Raw genomic sequence first — 7,622 nt, 5'->3', positions numbered from 1 at the left:
CAAAGATTTGGAAGTTGTCTGACGGCTGATTTCCCAGATTTCATTAGGCAAAAACCTTTCTTGCCTCAAAAGCCGAACATGTTTATCTTCACTTCATTGAGACCAATGCAAACTTTTCAAAGGTCAAGGCAACAATCTCTGATGTGGGTCTTCATTGAAGACATGACTCATCAACCTTTACTTTCAATTATGTGAACAAGAAAAATGTCCTCTATTAAACTGGAGAAAGAGAATCTCTCCAAATTTAATCTGCTTGTTTTTCACTCTCAAGCAGAGGATATACAGAAAGAAGTGATTCTGAGGGGGTTTACTCTGTTTAGAAGTAGAGATTTTAATAGTCAAATATGTTTCAGAAAGTAAAATTTTCAATTATACTTTTAAATGTAAGATGTTGCATATGCTTTGAGTAAGGTCTGATTTTCTCCAAGTGAATTAATTTTTGAAATTACAAAATATTATATTGGGACATTCTTCTCTGCTTCCTCTTTTTGTGAAGTGACTTACCACCCCTCCCACCACCTCCCCTGGGGCATGATGGGCTTGTCCAGTGAATGGTAGTAAGGCTGTTTGATCTAGTGTCCATTACTATGAAACTCATGATAGTCTCTCATCAAAGATACATTCAGCATCACTATAGATGTGAAAACTGAAAGTTGTCTCCATTTGTCCTATCCCCAAGTATCCTATCTAATAAAAGAGCAATATGCAAATTGACCATCACTCCAACACACAAGATGGCTTCCCCCATGTGGTCAAAGATGGCTGCCCCCATGTGGACACAAGATGGCTGCCACAAGGTGGCCTGCAGGGAAGGGCAGTTGGGGGGGCCAGGCCTGCAGGGGAGGGCAGTTAGGGGTTACCAGGCTGGCAGAGGAGGGAAGTTGGGGGCAATCAGGCTGGCAGGGGAGCAGTTGGGCATCAATCAGGCTGGCAGGGGAGTGGTTAGGGGGTGATCATGCTGGCAAGCAGACGCGGTTAGGAGCAATCAGGAAGTCAGGCAGGTGAGCAGTTGAGAGCCAGCAGTCCTGGATTGTGAGAGGGATGTCCGGCTTCCCGTTTAGGCCTGATCCCAGTAGGATCAGGCCTAAACGGGCAGCCGGACAACCCTCGAGGGGTCCCAGATTGGAGAGGGTGCAGGCTGGGCTGAGGGACACACACCCCTTCCCCGTACACATATTTCCTGCACCAGGCCTCTAGTATCTCTATTAATTAAAAACTCAAGGAGTTGCCCTGGCCAGTGTTACTAAGTAGTAGAGCGTCAGCCCAAACACCAAAGGGTCAAGGGTTTGATTCCTAGTCAAGGGCATGTACCTGGGTTGCAGGTTCCATCCCCAGCCTGGGCTGGGTGGGTGTGGGAGGTAGCCAAACAATGTTTCTCTCTCACATCAATGTTTCTCTCTCTCCAATCTTTCTCCCTCTTTTTACCTCCCTCCCTTCCACTCTCTCTCTAAAAAAAAAAAAAAAAAAAAAAAAAAAATCAATGGAAAAAATATCCTCAGGTGAGGATTAACAACATTAATAACAAAAATAATAATAATAAGAGTGCAATTTTTGTTTTGGCCACAAACCCCAACACCAAGGTCCCTGATGACATCATTGAACTTATGAATTAATCATCCTTAGGTTTATCCCACCTCTGGACTCTATCATGTGAGAATAGTAAGTTCTGCACTTGAAGCTTAAAGGCAAATACACTGATCCACATAGCATTTTTCTCCACCTCCTTTCAACCCTTCCTCACTTTCCTGGTTTTAAAATACCCAACACAGACTTCTACCTTTCCTACTTTGTTTATCCATTCAAATATTTTTGAGTGTTTTTTCTGTTTCAGGCATTCTGCCTTCCATGAGCAGCCACTGCATCAGTAATCCTGTCTTTCTTCTTTATCTTCAGCATTTCCTTCTCCATTTTTTCCTTACCTTCAAGTCTTACCCTGCCCAACCCCTCAAAACAATTAAAGTCTAAATTATACCATAGCTAATAACTACCTCTCCCTTTTTCTTTAAAATGAGACTTATTTTAAGAGCTACATATGGCTCACTAGATACATTCTGACTTTTCATTTGTTCATCAATGTGTTACATCTGAAAAGACCTCAACATGCTGCAATGCTTACTCTTTCAAAGTCACCAATGGCTCTAAAGTTGAAAAAAATTAATATTTCTTCTTCCCCCTCTCAGCATTTGGCCTCATTGACCCCTGTTTATGCAAATCCTCTTCTTTATATGCCACATGGCCACTCTCTGATGGCTCTTCTCCCACCCCATGAACTCCCCCCTCAGTCACCCTCACAGGATCTTCCTCTCTTCCTGTAAATGTTAGCTTCACCCCTTTTCCATCCTCCAAGTTTGCTCACGCTGCAGGCCTCCCCCCTTTTCATTTCCATTCAGATGGAAATTTTTTAAATCACCTAATTTCCTTTGTCATATTAAAAAAGTAATGGTTTTGAAAATGCTTTCAAATTCTTTATAGATTATCGTGTAAGCAACAAAGGATCTTCATCCACATAGAGGTTCTTTTTTTTAAAATATATGTTTTTTTTTATTTCAGAGAGGAAGGGAGAGGGAGAGAGAGATAGAAACATCAATGATGAGAGAGAATCATTGATCAGCTGCCTCCAGCAAGACCCCTCCTTGAAATCAAGCCGCAATCTGGGCATGTGCCCTGACCGGGAATCGAACCATGACCTCCTGGTTCATAGGTTGATGCTCAACCACTGAGCCACCCAGCTGGGCCACATGCAGGTTCTTTAGGTTATGTTTTCCCAGATGACAAGTGGGAGCACATTTTTGAAGGGAGTGTCTGTGAAATGACTCCTTAGGTAAAGGTGTGTAGAGAATACAGGCTGTCATCAAGCCTACTTTGAATTTTTCAGTATCTAAGGATTATATCATCAGAGGACATTTGGGAAGCTACAATAATGTTCAAACATGTAATAATTCTGAATAAAATATAATTCCCTGCTTAATTAAACATAGTACTGAGGTCAAAATCAAGAAAGGGAAATTTCCAGGTTCCAGAAATGAAGATAAAACAGAAAGCCAGAGATATAAGTGGTATCAAAGCTGAGACAATAGCAGGATTTAGGCCTGAGCTATAATGCCCACCTGAGCTGGGGCGTGTGTCTCTTGCTCGCTGGCACCATGAAACTGAGCTACCTGTGTAAACTCAGCGGTCCTGTCAGGCTGATCTGTGTGTGAATTGGATTCTAGAAGATTTCTGTTTGCCACCCAGGAAGAGAACTTGCACATTCTCTATCAAATCAGGGCCCTGCTTTTTAAAAATAACCCTGAGATATTATAAAATACATGTCTTAAAAAGTAAGCTTACTAATTTAAGTTTTCTGCTAAGGCTTGACTTTTACAGCATCAATACCCATGGAAAAATCTTTAGCTTCTGGTACAAAATTAAAGCCTGGTGCAGGCCAGGGGTTGCTCATAGGCCCCAGGCAGAGCAAATGCAAAACGTTTTGTGAGCGCACTCCCACAAATCTACAACTCCAGGGAAGATAATTAGCTGGACCAGAGATGACATTTAATAAAAAGTTACAAAGCACAAAAATAAACAAACTATTATGACAAGAGATTTTGTATCCCAAGACCTGAAGAATAAAATTATATAAAGGATTTTTAAAATAAGCATGCTGAAATGTTCAGAGAGACAAAGGGAAAAATAAAAATCCTATGAAAGGACAGAACAGTATGGAAAAAAAGAACAGGCTGTTTGGAAAATACCAAAATAGAAATTTTATAAGTAAAAATTCAAAATAAACCTCAAATGGTGATTATAGTAATACAATTTAGGAGAGTCAATGAATTGAAAGGAAAATATGAGACAGAGATAAAACTATGAAAAAGAAGTTAACAAATTGAGAAAATGTAATTAAAAGTTAAAGGTGTGTGTGTGTGTGTGTGTGTGTGTGTGTGTGTGCGCGCGTGCGCGCGCGCGCGCGCTTGTACCAGGACATACACACATGTGTATTGAAGTTCCTGAAGACGTAAATAGAGAAAATGCAACAGAGGTAATATTCAAAGAGATAATTAAACTAAGAAATTTCTAAGACTTATGGGAAACATGAGTCCCTAGGTTGAAAGAATATGCTAAGATTTGAACAGAAAAAAATAAAAATAAACCCACACCCGGACACATAGTAATAAAACAGTAAACACTCAAAATAATGAAATAAACTTTCAAATGCTAATTGTTTTGCTTATGAAAACAATGCAAGTCACTGGATTATTAAAAAATCCTTCTTAATAGGTGGGGTTATATCTAGAATTATATTATACTAGAGGCCCGGTGCGTGGGGTCCTTGGCCTGACCTGTGCCCTCTTGCAATCCGGGACCCCTAGGGGGATGTCGGACTGCTGGTTTCAGCCTGATCCCCACAGGCCAGGCCGAGGAACCCACCTGTGCATGATCCATCTACCAGGCCTCTAATATGCATATAAAGTCTTTGGTTAACCTCTTCCCACCCTCCCCCTACACCCTTCCCTCTGAGATTCATCAGTCTGTTCCATGTTTCTATGCCTGTGCGTTGAGTGTCTGCCCCCTGGTGGTCAGTGTGCATCATAGCTACCAGTCAAATGGTTGAAAGGTCAGACAGTCGCTTAGGTTTTTATATATATAGACTAGAGGCCCGGTGCATGAAATTCGTGCACGGCGGGAGGGGGTGTCCCTCAGCCCAACCTGCACCCTCTCCAATCTGGGACCCCTCGAGGGATGTCCAGCTGCCCGTTTAGGCCTGATCCTACTGGGATCAGGCCTAAACGGGCAGCTGGACATCCCTCTCACAATCCAGGACTGCTGGCTCCCAACTGCTCCCCTGCCTGCCTTCCTGATTGCCCCTAACTGCTTCTGCCTGCCAGCCTGATCATCCCATAACCACTCCCCTGCCAGCCTGATTGATGTCTAACTGCTCCCCTGCCAGCCTGATTGCCCCCAACTTCCCTCCTCTGCCGGCCTGGTCACCTCTAACTGCCCTCCCCTGCAGGCTTGATCGCCCCCAACTGCCCTCCCTTGCAAGCCTGGTCCCTCCCAACTGCCCTCCTCTGCTGGCCTGATCACCCACAACTGCCCTCCCCTGCTGGCCATCTTGTGTCCACATGGGGGCAGGATCTTTGACCACATGGGGGCAGCCATCTTGTGTGTTCAAGTGATGGTCAATCTGCTTATTACTCTTTTATTAGATAGGATAGAGGCCTGGTGCACAGGTGGGGGCCAGCTGGTTTGCCCTGAAGGGTGTCCCAGATCAGGGTGGGGGTTCCCTTGGGGCATGGGGCGGCCTGGGCGAGGGGCCTATGGTGGTTTGCAGGCCGGCCACGCCCCCTGGCGACCCAAGTGGAGGCCCTGGTATCTGGGATTTATTTATCTGCTACAATTGAAACTTTGTAGCCTGGAGCAGAGCCAAGCCTTCTGCTTCCTCCGTGGAGGCAGCCATTTCTGTTGGGATTTATTTATCTTCTATAATTGAAACTTTGTAGCCTTAAGCAGAGGCCTGGGTCAGCCAGGGTTTGTGGAAAGCTTGGCTTCCTCCATCGCCAGGGAAACCCAAGTCTCCCTCCTGCTCTCTCCATGGCCGCAGCCATCTTGGTTTGGGGTTAATTTGCATACTCGCTCCTGATTGGCTAGTGGGCATGGCTTGTGGGTGTAGTGGAGTGGTGGCTAATTTGCATATTACTCTTTTATTAGATGGGATTATTTCTAATAAATGGGGAATTTAAAGTCACTGAAGTTTTACCGTGGGCTTACTAATTTGTAGCCAGGTTTTAGTTTAGTTGCCACATCCTGACTCACTATTTAATGAAGCTCTCTTTGGCCCTGAAACCCAAGCTGCCCTGTGGCTTTAAACACAAGTCATCTTTAAGCCATGTTACCCATAGCTCTCCCAGTCTCAACTTATTTGAACTTTGACTAAAAGTTTTCTGAGGGAGGGTGAGGCAATTCCCTAATTGTATTTACAAAAAGGAATATTAAAATGTCCTTTAAGGACCAACACTTGTCCATTTTAGGACTCAACACCCTACACAAGACTCTACCTGCTCCTGCTCCTTAATATTTAGCACAAATAATCACTCTCTCCCTTGTTTCCTTTCTCTCTCCAACTGCTGTTTCTTTCTCTTCCCCTTCAGAGACTCCACCTGTGACCCATATTACTTTAGTGGCATAGTAATGGGACATCAGAAAGTATTTGTGGAAGAAAAGATAGATGTGAAGGTAAAAAGAAAGATTTTATCTACATTCCAAATTTCTCAGCATAGCATATATGATTCTGCCTCATCTTAAATCTCATTTCCTATCTACCTTCTTCCTCCATGAAGGTCAAAATTATTGTTTTCCCCTAAATTAATGATGCTGGCACAAAATAAAAGTCGGTTGAATGAAGTTTGTTAAATAAATAGCTGCCTGAAACATTATGCTCTTGCAACAAAAATTTTTATATAAAAGATGTCCCACAGAAAGTCTTCCCACGGGCTGACCTGGCTCACCCCTTAGCACTGTGGGCCCTGCTCTGTGGTGCCAGAGGAATAGGTGAGCCTCACGCCAGCACAATGCAATCATGTGTTGACTGTGGTAGGAAGTTGCAAAATACAACTTCTTTTTTTAGAGAGATGATTATACTTAGAGGAACTGTGGGTCCTAAATTCTGATTGGGGTTTTGTGTACAGATGTTGGGGGAGACTGTGATATTTTCCATCCAAGAGTTGGAAACAAACAAACCAACAAAAGCTGGTTTTCCTCTTTTTTTTTCCTTTTCCCTCCCTCCCTCCCTTTCTTCCCTCTTCTAAGCTCTTATTTGGGGGTTGGCAGGTTAGAGTTCATGATTTCTGAACTCCCAGATGTTTCTGGAGAACACTGCATAGGTTACAAATCCCTGGATGCACCGATGCTTCATTCTCCTCTTGCATGTTGCTCCTTGGTCATTAGTACTCCAAACAGATGTTCTGTAATTTTATATTCTTGGCCATAGCCAACCTCCACCCCACCCCACACCTGCCCCCATTGGTACATAGAATGCAGAGAGGAACTTTGACTAAAAGTTACCTGCTGAGGTAACACTGCTATAAAGCAAACTAGAAATTACCAGACTGGGATGAACCCCATTACCTCACCAGGGATCGGAAGGCTGGAGGTGGCTATCCCAGGGCAGAAAAGGCTGCAGGCCAAGAGCCCTTTCTCTGCCCTAAGTTACCATGAATCAGACAGTTTAGACTGTAGCAACTCACCTGTTTCCTTTCTAACCCATGACCTTTTTCTAGGAAAAATAGAGTCACCTTCTTTCCATGAGCCTGACCAACATGCCCTGAGTCCTGGATCCCACAGGGAAGAGGGAGTGGGCTCTTCACCTCTCCTCTACCCTCACCTCTCAAGTCTCCTGTCACCAAAGACTCAGAGAAAGAGGACAAGTCAGCTGTCCCTGATGACACGGACCTACAGCAGACGTCCTGTGATCCCTAGGGGCTGATTCTACATTCCTAAGATGGCTTATTTCTAACAACCACTCCCCCCACACCACCCACCCTTCCCAACCTAGTCTCCACTGCTTTCTGCTTCCCTGATGTCTTCCTCCTGGTTTCTCATTAGAAGGCTTCACCTCAACTTTAGAAAGTGTTACCTTGGAT

This window comes from Plecotus auritus (assembly GCF_963455305.1).
Source record: "Plecotus auritus genome assembly, chromosome: 9".
Classification (NCBI taxonomy): domain Eukaryota; kingdom Metazoa; phylum Chordata; class Mammalia; order Chiroptera; family Vespertilionidae; genus Plecotus; species Plecotus auritus.
The sequence above is the reverse complement of the archived record's forward strand: the minus strand, read 5'-3'. Positions refer to the sequence as shown.